Source organism: Leptonychotes weddellii, chromosome 9, assembly GCF_054177405.1.
Source record: "Leptonychotes weddellii isolate Sample4059 chromosome 9, ASM5417740v2, whole genome shotgun sequence".
Taxonomy (NCBI): domain Eukaryota; kingdom Metazoa; phylum Chordata; class Mammalia; order Carnivora; family Phocidae; genus Leptonychotes; species Leptonychotes weddellii.
This window is the reverse complement of record NC_138377.1, coordinates 116,123,589-116,144,241: the sequence shown is the minus strand read 5'-3', so window position 1 is coordinate 116,144,241 and position 20,653 is coordinate 116,123,589.

The following is a 20,653-nucleotide window of genomic DNA, read 5'->3' as shown; positions in this document are numbered from 1 at the left end:
CCAGTGAGAACAGCCAGAGCATTCCAGTAGTTGCAGAAGGATGGGACATGTAGTGGGGAGGGTGGTGTGGACCAGGAAAGCCAAGAATACAAGTGAAACCAGTGGCCTGGGGGCCTCTTGGTGAACAGTAGGGTTGTTGAGCATAAGTGAAGGGCAGCCTGGGCTTTGGCTTCCATGAAATCTGTGTAGGAATCCTAGTTCTGCTCCTGACTGCCTTCTTGACCTCTGTCCATTGCTCAGCAACTCTGGGTTTGTGTTTCTACTTAATAAATGAGAATAATATCCCTCTTAAATGATTGGGGAAAATATTGTTTTAAGATTCCTTTAGTTGTGTGTTAAAGCAACCAAATTTGAACTAGATTATGTAAAGATTTGGGGTGGGGGGGATGGCTGTGAGGTATTGGAATTTTCCAGAAAGTGAGAAAAGGCAAGAGGCAGCTGGCTTCAGAGACTCTCTCTCCCAGTCTGTCTCTGCATCGTCTTTCAGACCCACTTTCTCCACTTGGGGGAGAAGGTGGTATAGCAACCTCAGCTCCTTCCCTCCCATACTCCAGCTTTGCCACCAGCAACAGTCTGAGATTTGCTCCTTCTGATCCCAAGTTCCAAATCCCAGAAAAATACTCTGATTTGAGCAAATGCCTCTCCTTGGCCCAATCAACAAGAACATCCCATTCAAATCACAAGGCTAGAGCAAAGGAAGAAACATTCCCCAGAAGAGTCTTTTGGGCAGACAGAACAATAGTGTTGATGAACAGTAATGGCTGATGGCAAGATCATGGTCTAGGGTCTTGGATCTGAAACATCTTCTGTATTCTAGGCAAGTCACAGGTGCAATAAATTAAAAATGTTGAGTGACCTCTTTATGCCGGAACATTTTACATATTATTTCACTTAATGCTCGTATCAATCCTTAGACTAGGTAAGCAGTATTAGTCACATTTTATGCATGAAGTAATTGGGAAACTCAGAAGCGTTCCAACTGGGCACCTGGGTGGTTCAGTTGGTTGAGCGACTGCCTTCGGCTCAGGTCATGATCCTGGAGTCCCTGGATCGAGTCCCGCATCGGGCTCCCTGCTTGGCGAGGAGCCTGCTTCTCCCTCTAACCCTCCCCCCTCTCATGTACTCTCTCTCTCTCTCATTCTCGCTCTCCCAAATAAATAAATAAATCTTAAAAAAAAAAAAAAAAGAAGCGTTCCAACTTATAGCAATCACACATAGGGAAGGGGTTCACCTGGCACCAAATCTTAACTTCTTTCTGCCTTTCTGGGTTTCCAAAGGCCAAGGGCCCTTCCTGTGTGGTACAGCATTTTCCCCTCATTTGATTTTATTGAGGTAGTGTTTGCTTGTAAGCCCGGCACAGTATTAAAAGACACATGAGTCTAGGGCTCTAACCCTCCCTATTTTTCTGTGAAAAAGTCAGTCTTTCTTACCCCCTGCCAAATAAAAGAAAGCAGCCCCTACTTCCTTCCATTCCCTCCAAGTTGTGGAATTCTTACTTTGCATATTCATGAAATCAAAAAGCGGGTCATGTTCTAAAATGACAGAAGCCATGTTAAACCCATGACCTTAGTGAGTAATTCTCTCATGAAGAGAGAAAATAGAAGTAGAGCCAGACCAACTGGGGGTCCCTCTGCCACACGTGGTAGCTGTGGGTAATTGGTAACACCCTAAGTGTCTCCAAGCCCCAGGTTTCTAATTAACAGAATGGGAATATACTAAATATCATCATCCTAGAATTGATGTGAATTTTCATTCTGAGACTCTTGTGAAATAATTTTTTTTTTATAAAGTATTTCTGATTGATTCTATTTACGTAGCATTAAATAGCCTGGGCAGTGTTGCATGCCCATATGAAGCTCGGGGTTGTTCATTTAAAGTGAAATCTCTCTGAGGGGAGCGATAGTAGGTGTCTGTGTGGGTTTCCGGCACACATCCTGTATGCAAAATCTTCATGGACGGGTGGCTAGAAAGTCGAGGCGTAAATGCGAAGCAAGTGACATAAGATTGGGACTTCAAAGGTCATTGCTTGTGGTTAGGGCGAGAGAAGTTGGAGATTAGAAATGGTCACCCAGAGAAACTAATGCCCCAATCGATGCCCAGTAATAGTGCCAGGAAGGATGAACTGAACCATTACACTAGACTGGTGTCCCTTTGAAATGGCACCTGCGATATCCAGGTGGAATAATGAACAATGTGGCCAGGCAGATGCTTTAATTTTACCAGGATTGACTTGCTTTGGAAAGGCATGGGACTATGTTATCCAAACACACAAAATACTATTTAACTTGCCAAGAACTAGAAGAATAACTACACATCCATCTCAACGGGACAGATGTTGCAGTGGTGAAAATTATATTCTGAATACATCTTGTTTTGTTGTTGCTTCCCTTGCCAACTTGGAAATAATACAGGATTCCAAGGTTAATTTACAGGAGGTGAAGTCAGAGAGAAAGGTGGTATAGACTAGCATGAAGTCTACAGGATCTGAATTCAAACAGAATGTCTATGAATTTTGCTGAGCTCCTGGTTTAAGACATGGATGGAAGCCAAGATGCAGTGTTTTTATAGCTGAAAACAAAGATATAAGTGGCAATTTTCATTGCTGACTAGCTAGGGTAAAATAGTAATAGAGAACGTTGGGTAAATATTTACTATTGCCAAGCACCACTTTAAACACTTTGCATGTATTCTTTGACCCTGGTAACAATGCTTGCAACTCTTATGGTACAGATGAGGAAAAAAACACAGATAGGTTAGGCTAGCCTCCTGAGGTCACACAGCTAGAGAACACTGGGGCAGCAATCAAACCCACACAGGCTTCCACAAAACCCCAGATCCTTCCCCAAGTACATTGGCTAGAGGGATGGACAGGATGCAGAACAGCACTGAAGAAGCATTTGACCTTCCCCAACTATTACATGTCAATGACGTAGGTCAGGTGCTTAGCTGAGCTGGCACATGGTAGGCACACAAAAAAAGAGGTGGGAGAAATCCAGTTCCTTCCCTCCTTTCTCTCCCAGTGCAAATCAACAATAATCCTGAAAACTTCAGAAGGTCCTTCCCAATCTTGGACATGGCCTTCCAAGGGCGAACAAGAGGAAACTATAAAACCTCCACATTAAACAAGAAACGTTTTGCTTTATAAAGGTAAATTCAATTTAAGCTTTGAAGTATGAAAAGTCAGTGGAAGCCAAGGAGCAGAGGATCTCAGACAGCAACACGCGGAGGGGAGGGGAGCCGGGCGAGTGGGGCCAGGGTGGGAGGAGAGCCGGCTGTGTAGCCTGCGGGGCGAGGCTGCGAGGGAGGCCGGGGTGCCGGAGTCAGATCCTGGCTGCATGGACTACTGCGTCTCCAAGAAACAGACATGGGAATCCGCTAGTGGCTGCACATCTGGAAAACGAAGCCCCGGGATGAATTACGCGCGGATTATCTTGCACTTGCACAGGAATTTCTGTTTATTCACAGTTGAGGAGCATAAAGAAGAAAACCTGTTTCACACCTGGCATTTAATTTAGAAGGGATTGTCTCTCGAGCTGAAGGGAAAGCCATCTGAACTACGCTGTCCTGGCTCTGCTTTAGGGCTCCGGCAGCCAAGCAAGGCAAGTCAGGAGCACCTGGAACGTCATTTTGCAGTGCGCCCCTGTAAGGGTCTGTGTCTGGGTGGGGGTAGGGGAGGTGAGAGGACGGGGGATGTGTGTGCACAAAGCCACTCCTAGGTGTGGAGACACCAGACACAGCCCAAGGGGGAGGAACCCAAAGCACATCCGGCCCAATCCCTCAAGCCTCTCTCTTTTCCCAGATAGCTTCATAAATGTCACCAGGAACTCAGGCACCCCTCCGAGCTGCACATCCCAGGGAACTCCCCCAGTGCGCCTTTAATTTTGTTTGGAATTCATCTCACTCTTTGGGTTTGCTAAGTGTGAAAAGTCCAAGGAGAAACCAATCCATTGTATTAGCCCCCAAGCAATGGTCTATTGTGTATGGCCATGGAGGTATGTCATTGAGCACTGCTCTGGGGATTTTTAAATTAAGTTCTTCCTGCTACAGAAGCTTCTTTTTCTCCAGTGGAGTCCTGGTTCTTTGTAAGCAAAATGGAAATGTCCCTTGGCATTTGTAGCATGTGGATGTTCACATTTAAAGACACTTCTTAATCAAACAGGGCGGTTGTTGGCTACACCCATGGTCTCTGGGAGGGACAGGACACAGGACACTTTTATGTCACTTGGAAAGGAGGTTTGCAGAGCAAGCGGTGTGGAACTTATGTTATTGATTAGGGAACTGGTTCTGCCTTGCAGAAGATTTACTGAAATACTGGTTTCAAATCAGTGTTTTATCATATCTATAGGGAGTGTCTGGAACAAAGTAAAATAAAACAAAAATTCTTTTTTTTTGTTTGTTAATGGGACATGCACAGGTTCTGGTTCATACTTGCTCTTCTTCATAGGACTCTCCCTCTAGGAGTCCAACAACAGCTAATACATTTAATAAATATTCCAGTCTATGATATTCTTACATACTCACTCACTCTCTCATTGGTACTCACTACCTTATAGTTGTAGCATAATCAGGGTATGTAATAGTAGTTAAGAATTTATTACTTATAGATATAATAGACTTAAAGGGTAAGGAATGGTATCATTTTTATTAATAAGACACTGTTCTTGGGGTGATTGGGTGGCTCAGTCGTTAAGCGTCTGCCTTCGGCTCAGGTCATGATCCCAGGGTCCTGGGATCGAGCCCCACATCGGGCTCCCTGCTCCGTGGGGAGTCTGCTTCTCCCTCTCCCACTCCCCCTGCTTGTGTTTCCCTCTCTCACTGTCTCTCTCTCTGTCAAATAAATAAATAAATAATCAAAAAAAAAAAAAGACACTGTTCTTTTTTAAAAAATCACTCTTCCATGGACAGAGACTGGGGAGGGCAGGAAAAATTAAGAGAAGATAGCATTTTCAAATCTTGGCTTCTCCTGTATGGCTCGCTGACAAGACCCAGCAGAAATACTTCTTTTGCTAAATGTTGTGAGTTCAGCGAAATTTATAATCGAGCCTCTGAGAATGCAAAGTTGTCCATGAGGTGTACAGAAAAGAATTTGCCCATAACTCTTCTGGCTCTTGCTCTATATCTTGCCCACAATAAAATGTGGTTCAGAAAATTAAACCTGAAATGGTCTTGGGCACTCATTGATTATAGTCCCCTTTCTACACATGAGGAAATGGAGAACCAACGGTACAGAACTTCCCAAAAGAAGAAAGGATATTTATATAAACTTGTTATTTTCACATTTCCTTCCTCTTAGCTTGGTCAGAAAGAATGGATTTATTAAAAGGAACTCATCACCAATGTCCAAACCAAAATGAAAGAAAATATTAAAGAAGACTTTTGTCTTGACAGAATCCTTAAATACCATCTGGTTGTGATTTGGTGCAGTGGGTCAGATAGGAGCTCCAATCCACCACTACTTGACCTTGGAATCACGGGTCATGAGCCGATCAGCTGTGGCCAGAGACTGAGCTTGGCTCTTTCACAGATTCCATCCAGTAGTAATCTCTCAGCATCCTTATGAAATAGGAATTATAATCCCTTTTTTTTTTTCAAATGAGGAAGAGGGGGGTTAGTGGGTTTTTTGGTTTGTTTTTGTTTTACAAGACTCTCCCAAAGGCAAATCAGCTAATTAGCAATAAGGATGGACCATGGGGCGCCTCGGTGGCACAGTCGATTGAGTGTCTGACTCTTGGTTTCAGCTCAGGTCATGATCTCCGGGTCGTGAGATTGAGCCTCACGTGGGGCTCCGTGCTCAGCAGGGAGTCTGCTTGCGGATTTTCTCTCTCCCTCTGCCTCTCCCCCACTCGTTTTCTCTCTCTCTCTCTCAAATAAATAAATAAATCTTAAAAAAAAAGAAGGACCAGGACTGCTGAAATGGGACTAAAATCAAGTCTAAGCCCAAGAGAATAAATTACTGAACACTTTGTGCTGGGTCTGGATCTGTGCTAGTTCAGTACTTACTCTGTGCCATACTGTTTTATCAAATATCCCTAAGAGTAGCTAGTTTTGTGAAAAAGAACAGCCTTGAGATGAAATGATGATCATTGCTAGAATTTGTCAGCTCCTATGCTCATGAGCAGGTGACCTGAAAAATGGTCACTTGCCTTGCTGCAGAATAGACTTGCTCAACCCTAAGCAATGGTTCTCCATGTTCTTAGACAAATAGAAATCTCCAAATATAAATACTCATAGCATAAAAAAATGACTTGGAATATTCCATACATTGTTAGGATGTAAAAAAATATTCATCATCATAATACACAATTTGATTAAATATGGCTTCATGACAAGAAACATTTTCTTTACCAATCGTCTCCTGCCTGTCTTGCCAGAGATGTTTCCCATCATATTTTCTACATGCATTTGACCATGTGATACTTCCTGCTGGTCTCTGCTTACTTATTTGAATCTGCTTATTCTTGTCTCGGCATGGAATTTTTTTCATCTCCAACTTATCCACCTATGTGAACCCTCCTTTTTTGTGAGCTTCCACTAAAATTCTTTTTTCTCCCAAAAGTTCTCCTCAATTTAATGATAAAGAATGAGGAAGGGAAAGGCAACATCGATTAATCTCCAACTCTGTACCAGGAACTGTGCCAGGAATATGCATGTCTTATCTCCTCAAATTCTCCCCCAGTACTAAGTGGTGTATATGAGAAGGATGGAAGGAAGAGGAAGGAATGTCTTAGCAAGTTCAAAGCAAAATTATTCAAATCACAAAGGTTCTAAATTAGAAAATATTCAAATGACAAAAGTGACTATTCAGAACTAAAAGTATTCTAATTACAAAGGTCCCAAGTTGATAACATAAAGACATATTCTTTTTATGGGTGATGAGGCATCTGGTTTAAACACATTTGCTCATTTTCCTTGTTCCATGTTGCACTGCCAATGGACAAACATCTGGCCAACCAGATGCTCAGACACAATCAAGACTCAAGCTGAGCTGTATATATCTTGGGGATGAAGATACCTTCTTTTGGAATATAAAACTTTCCTAATATTATATTCATATCCCTAACTCAAGGTCATTAATTCTTACACAATCCAAAGAAATAATATCATTTTGGCAGGTAGATCATTCTACAGCTAACAAGAAGATGCTTTGAAAGCATTAGGGAGCTATTAAAGATTATTGTGTGATGGGGCAGGGGGAGGTGGTTTAGGAAATGTTGGATGCAGAAGGCATGGTTCTGATTTCTCTCACAGAATGGGTTTTGAAGAGTGGGCAGGGCAGAATAGATTGGTTGGTTAACTTGTTAAGCTTAGAAATGGATGCTGTCTGTGCTGGAGAAGATTATCTGAAGAAGCCAAGACCATAACATGAAAAAGGGGAAAATATTTCTAGGCTTATCACTCAGCCCTACCTCACCCTCATCGGTCTTTCTCTTGAATTCACAACAGTGTTCTCTCTTTACTCATTTTAGAGCAGAAGGGACTCACAGCCACTGTCTAAATGGAGGTATGGGCCATGCTCAGTCCCATCCATCCATGCTAGACCGTTCTACAACATAACACAGTGTGTGTGAAAGTTAAGTGTATCCACCTGTTTTGCTTAGTGGCCATGGGAAATATTTTGTACATATGCTGTGGGAGGGGAAAAAAAGGAAAGATATTTATCTTAGCTTTCTGCTTCCTATGATGACCTGAGGCTCTCATTTTGATAAAGAATTCCTCTCTTGGCAGAGAAGGAAAACAGATGGTATATCTTTAAGTACATAATGTATGCTTCCTCCACATTATTTTTGGAGAGCATAAAGTATGATTAAGGGAAGTGAACTCATGCTGTGAAGAGCAGGCATTGCAGTTGGGTGCCTGGGATAGCTTCCATATGCACCAAGGTGATGGGTTTTCCTGATCCCCACTGCCATCCTCATCCTCGCAGGATTTGTAAGGACAACTGTTACTCAAAGAGAAACCATATGCTTCCAGTCCGTGAGTGACGAGTTTGTATAACCTACACGGGTTTTCCAAGAACCATGATTAAAGATAAGATGTCCCTGTGCTTACTCTGAACATATGATTATTGTTGTTAAATCGGTTGGTTTAAAAATGTCTTTCTGCAGACAGACGTGGAAGAGCATCCTTATAGCGTGTTATGTGACAAGGATGAATCTTTCCCAAAATGTAATTGTGAATTTTCAGGAAAACGCCATATATGATTTCGACAAATATATATTCAGCAGGATATCAGGTAGGGTCATCTGGTCACCCTAGTCAGCAAAAGCCCAACTCAGAATTGCATAAACAGTAGGGACTGGTTGGCTCACACGGCTGGAGACCCAGAAGCGGGGGTCCTTGCGTGATCTTCACCTACAGGTTCTGTCCGATTTCTCTGTACTTCTCTTGGCCATGCCCTCCTCCACGTATCCACATCACCCTCAAGCTGAGCACAAAGGCTGCAGCGTTTCCAGCTCATATTTGTGCATTTGAATGTTGAGAGCATTGGAGAAAGAGTAACTTCTGGAAAACCTCTCAGACAAGTAAAGAAAAAACATTGGCCAACAAATGTGTCCTCATTTCCCGCCTGACTGCTGTTCTCTCCCTTTCAGACCATGTGGAATTCCATAAAGTTTCCTTTTGTTTCGGAGACTGAGAACCAAAGTTCATACTCAACCCCTTGTCACTAGATTAAGAAGAGATTTATAACACTTATGGGCCACTTTTCACAGAGGAAACGGTGGATCTGTCAACCACGGCAAGTCTAGCCTGATTGTTCAGGCAGGCACACGAGGCCCTTGAAGAATTCCTTCCTGCCCTTTCTGTTTGGTGTTCCCAGGTCTCACTTCTAGAAGGCTGTGGCAGAGAGGAATTAGAGCATTGAGTTCCACTGATCAAAAAACATCCAGCCTTCAGGGCTGCACCCAGTTTCATTGTGTGTGTGTGTGTGTGTGTGTTTTGGTGCACATCTCTGGTAAGTTCTTATGACAGGACCATCACAACACTACCTGAGGTATCATGCAGAATATGTTCCTTTAATTAATTTAGAGGATATCATAAGTCTTTTTGAAATTGAGGTACGATTTACTTTCGATGAAGTGCACAAATACGAAGCACGTGGTTTGTTATATTTCTGTGTGTTTCTTTTAGCCGAGGCCAAACTGACATACGGTGACATGTACAGATCTTAAGTACAATTTGATAGATTTAGATAAATTAAGCGTGTGTGTCAATGATTTCCCCAAACACAATATTTTAAACTTCTATCAACCCTGAAAATGCCTCAATCCATCCCCATGCCATAGAGGCCACCACTTTGGTGAATTCTATCAAGATAAAGTTTTGTCTGTTCCTGAATTTCATAAAAACGGAGCGATATACTCTACAGTCTTATGTTTGACATCTTTCACTCAGAATGATGATTTTGGGGTTCTTCCGTAGTGTCACATGCCTCGGTACTTCATTTTTTTTATTGCTGAATAATATGCCATTGTATGATTATACTACAATGCGTCTACTCGTTCTCCTTTCAAAGGGCAGGTGAGTGGTTTTAGTGTTTGGCCAGGGCACATTGGACAGCTGCCCCCAGTTATGGAAACTGCCATGGGTCTCTCTTGCCTGAGAAAGGCTTCTTACAATTTCCTTTGTGCCTCATCTTTGACGGTCCTATGGGAAACTGTGGTTATTTTTCTCCTAGTTTCTGTTGGCCCCATGGAAATAAAAGCCCTTTGCTTTCTTTACATCCTAACTGTAAATGGAATTTCTCTTTAAGCACTGGTGTTTGTCCTTGGAAGGGGTATGTGTGTGTACATTGTTATGTACGTATGCATAGTTTTGTGTGTGTGTGTGTGTGTGTATTGTTTCCAGGAATTAGCAAGAGGGAACTATGCATGTGTGTACATAATCGTGCATGGAGGTGTGCCTTTTTTCCAGAAGTTAAAAGGAGGAAACTGAAGGAGTTCCTAAAGATGGCACAAAGGTGATGTATGTCCCTATTACAGTAGTGGAGAAAACGTAACCCTAGACCATGAACATTTTCCTGGAAGGTGCTGCTGGACTTGGAGTGCTAATGCATTTCTCATAGCCAACCCTCTGCACATTTTATTAAAACAAGCTGAATAATTTGCAATTGGGGAAATATATTTTAGGGAATTTTAGAGCCTCAGATTCCCTGATTGAAAGGGTAAATCCCAGAAAAAGTCTCTCTGGATAGGGGCCAAATCTTTGCTAAAGAGGGTAAGAAATCTTACAGTTGAAATTTGAAAACATGGTTCTCTGCAAGAGGGTGAGTCAGGGTAGATTTGAACACAGAGATGCAACGTTCATGTTTGAAGGGGGTGGATATAAACAGGCTTCTAATAAAATGCTTAAGTGTCAACCCCTCTTGATCTTTCTAGTTATTCAGTCTTACAATAACTTATGTAAGTTGTATACAGTTTGGTTTAGTGGCACTTGGGAGAAAGGATCCAAAGAACAAGGACCCAAGTGCTTTCCAGGGAAAGATAAGAGATGGTTTATGGGAAGATGGATATGAAGGTATAGAGAAATCCAGTGTGAAGCCAGACCAGCCAAGCAGACTAGGAAGAAGAAATGAGATACCCCCATCCCCAGAGGTGTGATAGGGAAAGGGCCCTTGGGGAACAGAAATGCTGATAGGTGGGTTACATATCTGGGGGGGAGTTTATTTTAAAAACTAGTTAGTGGATATTTTTTTCTGGATGAAAAAAATGAACTCACCAGAACCACCCATGTTCTTACCTATAGTTACGGTCATATTTTTATTTAATTCCCAACAGCAATGGAATAAGTTTTGCTACATCTCTTTTAAGGTGAAAAAAAAAAAGTTCTTGAAGTAGAGAAGGGGTAAGAAAAGTAATATACATTGTAATATGAGAAGTAATATTTGTTGACTACAGGCCCTAGGTTTAGAAAGAAAAGGAGGTTGAGGAGAGCAGAGATTAGCTGCCCTGCCCAAGGATACTCTTTCTTCGCTTCGTGCCCAGGACGGCACCTGGAACAGGATATTTATGAGTAAATGCACGAGTGCCTTGCCTGAAGTGACACAGATAATGACAGATGGAGAACTCATTCTCTGCTGCTTCTGTGAACGGTGTACTTTTCACTTCTTATAACTGCTCTCACCTTCCTCATCCCTCTCTGAATCTTGGTTGAGATGGGCATAGGATGGGGTGTGGTATTAGGAGTCAGAAGCACTAACTTGATAATGGACGTATCTCAACATCTTCAAGTTCATCTCCAGTGCCATCCAGATAACCCAGTCTCCCTTAGGATTATTACTCAGCCTTTCAGATTTTGTCCCCTTCCCACTGTTTACCAAAGATAACCTCAGGCTGTGTGGAAGGGTAGGTACATTTGACCTCATGGGAGTGATGGAAAGGATGTCATTGTTCTATGTGGATGGGCTCATCGTGGTCCGCTTGTCTTTGAGGTGTTGTCCTTCATCAGCCTGCTCCTTCAGCCTTCTGTCACTGGTGCTGTGAACATGCCATATGGAGCAGGGGCAGGACTGCATTGCATTAAACTACATTATGTTGGCCCTGCCCTGCATATTCTGGTTTTAATGGCTACAGAGACTCATTCAGGATATAGCTCTGATGAACCCTTATAATCAATAATGTGGCTTCTATTACATGAAATAACCACTCACATAAGCCAAAAAGTACGTAAGCCAAGACTTTTAATAGTCACTTGGAGCTGTACCACTCTCTATCATCCACAATTCACAGGGCTAATTAGGCCCTCGACAATCGCCATGTGATTCTGAAGGGAAGTACTGTGACTTTACCCAGACCCTAACTAGTTTCCACCCCCTCCAGGATTCCGGCCAGAGCAGGCATGAGGACCAGGGACCTCTTGGTCTGTCTCACCTCTGTCTCTCTTCCTTTTCACACATTCGGTGATCAGTGGGTGCAGAGTTTCTACTTATTTCTTCCAGTCTATTCAGAAAGACTCTGAAACTCTGTTTCCTTAGGGCAAGAGACATCATGGTCTCTCTTTCCTAGGCATATGATCTGAGTACTCCAGACTAGTTGTTCACATGAAACCAAGGGACGGCCAGGAATGAGGGATGTCTCAGGATTAGATGCAGCGGTTGAATGACTTCAAGATATTATCCCCATTACAAAATAGTCACAGAGGGCAATAAGCACAACTGTGTTGTTTTTCCACTTAAGACCCGTTAGTAAAGAATGTCCTTAGGAAAAGTATTTTTGAATACCCCTTGACTCAGACTTAATCTCACCTCAGTTATATTTGTGGCTACAGGGAGCTGAGGTTGCTTCTTATTTGCTTTAGGCCATCATTAGATAATAAAAAATAAAAATGCCCATAAAAAGGTTAACTTTATGGAAGGTCCTAGAAATAGTCCCTGGGCCTACGGCCAATGGCTACTCAATGCCTTCATAGACGTTCTGAAAGCTGACATTTGTTTGTGAATCTGAACTCAGCTGCAAACCAGTTCCTTATTTTATTTCTTTCATATGTTAGCAAGCAGCTCTATGCATGCTAACCATTCAGATGGATGGGTAATCCTTCTAAATGGCGACAGCAGCCCTACGGATACCTTGAGGCACCCCCAGGGCAGGTTATTGATGGGAATGATTTTAGATTACTCATGCCAAATTCAGAGAAGTCTACCAGCTGCTAACAGCAGTGAGCCATTAGTTTTAAGTGTTACTGGTTGAATTTAAATCTGAGATCCTCTCCGTGTGACAAAGCTCCCACAAACTGAGACTGCCCTGTTCCATTGGTTCTGACCTGCCAGAAAGGAACCCATGCAGACAAAAACCAGACGCATACAGATGCTAAAAAGAAATTATTTCTACATCGCATTTTTGTTCAATTTTAACTCTTGATTTAATGGCTCTAATTCCCAAAATATTGACAGACCCAAGTACCCATGACCCTTATATGGAGACATATGTGTGAAACCATCAAGGTTAAAAACAAAACAAAAACAAAAAAACCCTATAGTTCCTCCAAATTAGAGCCAACTCAATGTGATTACCTTACTCGAATAGTTTTTCACTGCTGTTGCTCTAAACCAGTGGTTTTCACCTTGGCTATATACTGAAATCATCTGGGATGCTTTAAAAAAATATGGATGCCTGGTTCTAATCCAAGAGATTCTGATTTAATTGTTCTAGGGTGAGGCTTATGCAGCAGGAGTTTTAAAAGTTTTCCAGGTGATTATAATATGTAGTCAAGGCTGAGACTCACTGCTGTAAGCAGTAACAGGTGCTTAAATAGTTGGGCGTAGGCTGTGAGGGGAAAGATGCTTAGCTGCCCATTAGCTGTACCTACCTGTTGAAGGTCGAAAAGGTATAACCTTGGTCCTAAATAGGGTCATCAACCATTTGGGTTTGCCTGAGACTGTCCTGGTTTTAGCACTGAAAGTCCCATATCCTGTCCAAACCAGGATTAGGGTCTTCCGAGTCGTAAAGCCTGCTGGGAGTTCCTGCAGACAGGGCAGGAGGGAAAGACATTGGTCCAGAGCAGAGTATGAACTAATGGAAATAGAAAGACCAGAACTTTGCTGGGAGTAACCCAAAGCTAACCTGGTCTGGACCAGCCAATATCAATGTCAAAGAGGTCAAAGCCCAGGGGAAAACCTTGGCAGCAGGACTTGTTGACACTGCCAGGTCTTGCTATTGGTATATGTCTTGACCTTGGATCCAACACAGCAGCCCCAACTCCTCTGAGAGATGCCAAGTTGGAATTAGGCCCATCTGCTTCCCAAGTTCATTGCTCAATACAGTCTTTGGTATTGGTTCTCCAATGAGATTAATCTGTGTGGAGAATCCCTGCTAGCTCAGAAACACCATTCCCTCTCACCCCTCGAGGTCTTTGTTCATGCTGCTCTTCTGCCTCCTCCTCCCACACCATCGGGCAGGTGGGAGGGGGGGGAGGGAAGAGCCTTCTTAAAAAGATTGATCTAGTACATGGGGCACCTGGGTGGCTCAGTCATTAAGCGTCTGCCTTCGGCTCAGGTCATGATCCCAGCATCCAGGGATCGAGCCCCGCATCAGGCTCCCTGCTCCGCAGGAAGCCTGCTTCTCTCTCTCCCGTTCCCCCTGCTTGTGTTTCCTCTCTTGCTGTGTCTCTCCCTGTCAAATAAATAAATAAAATCTTTAAAAAAAAAAAAAAGATTGACCTAGTACAGTGTTTTCCAACCATTTTTATTCATTATTGTTCTCCCAAGGAGACTTTTAAGACATTTTTTCCCCTAATTGCCACCCTATAAAATTTTAATAGCACAAATGTGCTATATATCTGTTTATGTAATGCAATCCTTTGGAAGGCCACAAGCTATTGTAATATCTAAGAATTTTCTGCTTCTCCCTCCCCAAGAACCAATTTTTGCCACCTTAGGGATTATATAACCCCCACTGAGAGTGCATGAACTAGCGTTGTTCTCCCATAGATTTTCTACTTCCCTTTATCTTGTTCCCACTGTACCCAGTACAGTCTTCTATCATAATATCTGTAATGTTTAATAACTCATACTTCAAATTATTGCCTCCATTTGTAAGGGCAGAGACCAGTTCTAATTCAGTACATGGGGTATGCATTTTCCTTTAGCCACTGGCAAATGCCTGTCACATGTTAGGTCTTCAATAAACATCTGGACAAAGGAACGAATATGTGCTCAGACTTTTCCAGTCCTCGCCACCCTATAATAACTGCTCTTCCCACGTACATCCCCCTAATCTGGGTCTTCTGGACATGCTCTATGTCCTTCCCAAATGACTAGGGGAGTCCTCAGGGAATCTCTAACATTTGCTTAGAATCAAGTTTTCTTATTTCTTCAACTAGTGAGGTCCTCCCGCTCATTGTTCTCAGTTACTATGTTCTCTGTGGCACATTTTTTAAAGTGCAAGAGTGTCATTTAAAACTCCATAGAGGCAGAGACTTTCTCTCTCCAGCAATTCTTTTGTTTCAGAAAAAGTAGCAGAACGGGTTCTCTGGTTTCTTAAATGTAGAGCAAGTCATTTTGTTCTGGGGCCTGAGTTGGCCGATGGGGTCTTGTCCCCACCCCTCCCCCAATCTCCATACCCACTAATGCAGACAAATTAGAGGTTGCAGAAGGAGATGGAGCAAATTTAAATAGCAACACTATGACCTTCTGATGGAATGAGTTCAAGACCCAGATCCCTTCCTTGAGGCTCAAGGTAACTGAAATGAAGCCTGTGAGGTGAAGCTCACCAAGACAGTGGACATGACTCTCCAGAAGGGATTAAGCTATCAAAATGAGGTGATTGCTTGAGGGGTACACAGTGAGACAATGCTACCATATTGACCCAGCCACTGGGACCTGCTTGGGGAACATGGCTCTGGCAAGACTGGACTGGGAAGAATGACCACTCAGAGCTGTTGTAATTAAGACCCAAGTCAAATGAGATGCTGAGCATATGGCTGGATATGGCATCCATGGCTGGTGGAGAGGACCGCCACAGTTGCCTCTGAGAAGCCAGAGTGGTAACATGGTGCCAACGAGTGGACTCCAATTTTGGACTGTCCATCCTCTTGGATGGAGGATTACATGAGCTTCTTAGGGCTGATGTAACAAATCATTGCAAATTTGGTGGCTTAAAATATTTATTCTCTTCCAGTTCTGAAGACCAGGAATCCAAACTCAAGGTCTGAGCAGGACTACATTCCCTCTGGAGGTTCCATTCTGGAAGAACCCATTCTTTGCCTCTTCCAGCTGTCAGATGCTGTTGGGCAACTGCATCAACCTGATCACACAAGATCACACTGCCTCTCCTCTTCTCTGTATCTTCTCTTCCATCTGTCTCAAATATCTCTCTGCCTTCCTCTTATAAGGACCCTTGTCATTGGATTCAGGGACCATTGGATAATCCAGGATCATCCCCTCATCTCAAGATCCTTTATTATGGCTGCAAATACCCTTTTTCGAAAGAAGGTCACATTCATGGGTTCCAGAAGTTTGTACACCCTCTTATCTAAATTTACCTGAGCTACTCCTACTCTATTGATTACCTGACATATAGAGAGATAAGCCTGAACCCTAAGAATAGATGCAGTCCAGGCTCCAGCTGAGATACAATGAATGATTTCATGGACTGTACTGTCAGGGAGAGTCCATGATTAGGGCTATTAGCTGACTGAACTGAAGTTCAGGGTTCATGGTTACTTGAGGTGGGAGCAGGGATCTAGGGCCCTGTGTTCGAAAGGCTGTACCCCAGATGGAGATCAGAAAGGAAACAGAAGTCTTTGTTCACACAAACACCCTTATTCATTTAACATGCCTTCCCTGAATATCAGCCTTGTACCAGAGACCATGACAGGTGTCTGGGACATGAAACCAACTAATACACATTCTCTGTCCTCAATTACTTATACTTGTATTGGGGTGGCAGGGAAAGTATTAATAAACATATATATATTTCTATATATGTATATTTCTCTATCTATATAAATACATACATACGTGTGTGTATGTATGTGTGCGTGTGTGTGTTTGTGTGTGTGTATGAGGTAAAAGGTGCCTTGGACAGGAGAGAATGCTAATCACCGCCTGGCTGTGGTACAAGAAGGCCAGGAAGTTTTGAGAGATGGAGATGGTGGTGCCTTAAATCAGTCTGGCAAGCTGAGTGCAAACTTTCTAAGACAGGGATGGGGAGGTCAGCTGGGCACATGGAGAGGCACACTGGTGAAGGAGATGATACTGCTTTCCAGAAATTATACATCTTAGTTTGTCCAGGCTGCTATGCCAGAACCGCATAGACTGGGGGCTTACGTAACAAGTACTTATTTCTCACCATCCTGGAGACAGAAATCTGCAATAAGCATACCAGCATGCCAGTTCTAGAGAAGGGTTTGCAGACAGTCACCTTCTTGCTGTGTCCTGACATGGTGGGTCACAGAGAAAGGAAGCAAGTTCTCCCCTGTCTTTTCTTATAAGGGCACCAATGCCATTATAAGGGTTTGCCTTCATGACGTAATTACCTCCAAATACTATCATATTGGAAATTAGGGTTTCAACATGTGTATTTTTGGGGGAAACAAATATTCATTCCATAGTCCTATAAGAAGTTCCCTATGGCCCAAAGGAGCAGATTAGGGTCCTTGAATGCTATGCGTAGGAGTGCATGCAGAGATTCACTGAAGCAAGGAGGAGGTGAGGTCCTGCATGGTATTCCACAGACTCCAAAACACTCAGGTTGGAAGGGTCTGGAGGGTGTGGGTAATGTTGGCCTTATCTCATGTGTGCCTCAGTAGTAGTAGCCTGGAGTCCTTATAGTGGGCATGCAGCCCAAGGGTCCAGTCTCATGTAGGGACACTCTGGACGTAGCCGATCTTTGTATGCCCCCACTTCTCAGTGAGTGGGGAAGTGAAAGTCACACATACAATAGGCAGGGTGATGAGGGTCTCTCCCATCTTCAGCTGTTGACCCCAGTAAGTAGCAGATTCTGAGGGAGAGAGTTATAGGCTAACATGGAGGAGGCTGAAGGGACCCGTGGTCAATTAGGCAGACTGAACTGCCAGGGGAAATTCTCTTTTTCATTTCAAGCACATGGAAAAACTAAAACATAAAATAAAATAAAAATTGTTAGGGGCGCCTGGGTGGCTCAGATGGTTAAGCGTCTGCCTTCGGCTCAGGTCATGATCCCAGGGTTCTGGGATCGAGTCCCTCATCGGGCTCCCTGCTAGGCGGGGAGCCTGCTTCTCCCTCTGCCTCTGCCTCTCTCTCTCTGACTTTCATGAATAAATAAAACATTTAATAAAAAAAAAAATTTACAAAAAAAAAATTGTTAAATGTATACAGAAATTTAAACCCTCCACAAAAGGCAATCCCAAAGAACAAGAATTGGAGAGGCAACTTGGAGTCAATGATGTGTAGAAATGGAAACCAGTGGTCTCATGGTGGTACCCAGGGAATGGGACAGGCCTGAACAGCATGGGGGTGGGCTCCCTGCTGCCCAGGGTGAGGACTCCTGTCCTTGGCAAAGAAACATGCCTGCCTCCCAAGGCCCAGGGTGGAAAAGAGGCCGCCTGGCCAGGACCATAAGTACGTATGAATTCTGAATTCGGGCTACTAATATGGTACAGTGACCCAAGTCAAAAATATTAAAACAAAAGCTCTTGTTTTAATGAAAGGTATAGGGCCCCTGGCTGGGACACATTCAAAAGTGCCTGCTAGCTATGTTAACCCGATTCAGGTTTAATAGGCTAATACAGGATGCAGAAGTTGAAGATCAATAACTACCAACTTAGAAGCACAGAACCCGCAACGGGATGAGGAAAATCATGACTTTTTAGACAATGAAATATAATCTCTGAGAGAAGGAAGTTCAACATAAAAGAGTGGCATACAAAAAAAAAAAAGAGACCAAATAAACTGTTAAATATGTTAGCACTGCTTGGTTATAAAAACGAATAATGACTTTTGAGAAAGGAAAACAAGGTGAGACTACAACGATAATGAACAAAACATAATGAACAAAACATGGGAAATGGGTGAGATCAGAATCAAATCTATTATTGCTGACAAGAAACATACCTAAAGCAAAATAACATAGACAGTTGAAAATATCATGGTAGGAAAGTACATACTGAACAAACACTAATCAAAAAAAGCTGTTATCGCAATGGTATTAGATTAATAAATTTGATTATATTAAATGTTAGATTACATTAATAAATATTAGAATAATAAAATTGATTGAAGGTAAAGAGTATTGAAAGTTATAAATAGGGATAAAGTTTTTATGGTAAGATAAAAGTGATGATCATTACAGAGATACAGAAAATATGAAATTGCTTGCATCTAAAAATATAGCTTGAAAATAGGTAGTGAAAAAAAAATTACAGAATTACATGGTGAAATTGACAGATACACAATTCCAAAAGTACATTTCTTTTTTTTAATTTTTTTTTTTAAGATTTATTTATTCATTTGAGAGAGCGAGAATGAGAGAGAGTACATGAGAGGGGGGAGGGTCAGAGGGAGAAGCAGGCTCCCCGCCGAGCAGGGAGCCCGATGCCGGACTCGATCCTGGGACTCCAGAATCATGACCTGAGCCAAAGGCAGTTGCTTAACCAACTGAGCCACCCAGGCGCCCCCAAAAGTACATTTCAATTCACACCTCTCAGAAACTGATAGACAAAAAATTAGTAGGGCAGTAAAAAAATTGAAAAACACTTCTAACAACTGTTTGTGTGCATGTGTATAGATCTAAATATCAATTTATAACATATATACATACATATATATGTGTATCTATATAATATTTTGCTTGTGTTTTATAGATAATATGTAACATATATATATTAATATATAACTGTACGTATTTATACATAAATTCACAAACACATAATTTATATACATAAATATACTTTCTAACCAACAAATAGAAACCACATTCTGTTCAAGTCCATACGTAACTTTAAAAAAAAAAAAATTGACTCTATATTAGGCCATAAAGAAAAGTTTGATAAACTGAAGTATCAATATCATACACATGATATGTTCTGCTCACAATCCTGTTAATTAGAAATAAACAATAAAATCAGGGGCGCCTGGGTGGCTCAGTTGGTTAAGCGACTGCCTTCCGCTCAGGTCATGATCTCAGGGTCCTGGGATCGAGCCCCGCATCGGGCTCCCTGCTCGGCGGGAAGCCTGCTTCTCCCTCTCCCACTCCCCCTGCTTGTGTTCCCTCTCTCGCTGTCTCTCTCTCTGTCAAATAAATAAATAAAATCTTTAAAAAAAAAAAGAAATAAACAATAAAATCATAGGTAAAAGGCTTGTAAAAAGATCCTTGAAATAAACACACACACACACACAAATCCCCCTTAAAATTCTAAAAATTTGTAAGAAAATGTGAAAAAAAAGGCCTATTTGATTTTGAGATAGGAAAAGCATTCTTAACAAGACAAAACAAACCCAAGCTACAAATTAAGAGATAAACAAGTTTAATGAATCAAATGAAAGATATCCCTACAGAGAAGGAGAGATGGAGAAACAGAGACAGAGAAAGAGAGAGAGAAAAAGAAACAGAGAAGGAACGAAAGAGGGAAGGAAGGAGGGAAGGCAGTCAGGCACTGTAATAAAACTTGAAAGATAATTATAAACGGACAGAATAGATGTACAGCACATATAGCAGGTTGAAGATTAGTATGCACATTAAAGAACTTTTATGCATCAGTAAAAAAAGAACAGAGTGATACTATAATTTATTTGTAGGGATATATATATAAAATAAAATGTTTGTAAGAAATGCTTCATTATAGTTACTTTTGGGAAAGGAAATAGAGACATGGGTCTGAGGAGGAAAATACTTTCACTCTCTACTTAATCTCTTACTTTTTTTTTTTTTTTGATTTTTTTTTTTATTCTTATGTTAATCCCCAAACATTACATCATTAGTTTTAGATGAAGTGTTCCATGATTCATTGTTTGTGCATAACACCCAGTGCTCCATGCAGAATGTGCCCTGCTCAATACCCACCACCAGGCTAACCCATCCTCCCACCCCCTCCCCTCTAGAACCCTGTTTGTTTTTCAGAGTCCATCGTCTCTCATGGTTCGTCTACCCCTCCGATTTCCTCCGCTTCATTCTTCCCCTCCCGCTACCTTCTTCTTCTTTTTTTTTTCTTAACATATATTGCATTATTTGTTTCAGAGGTA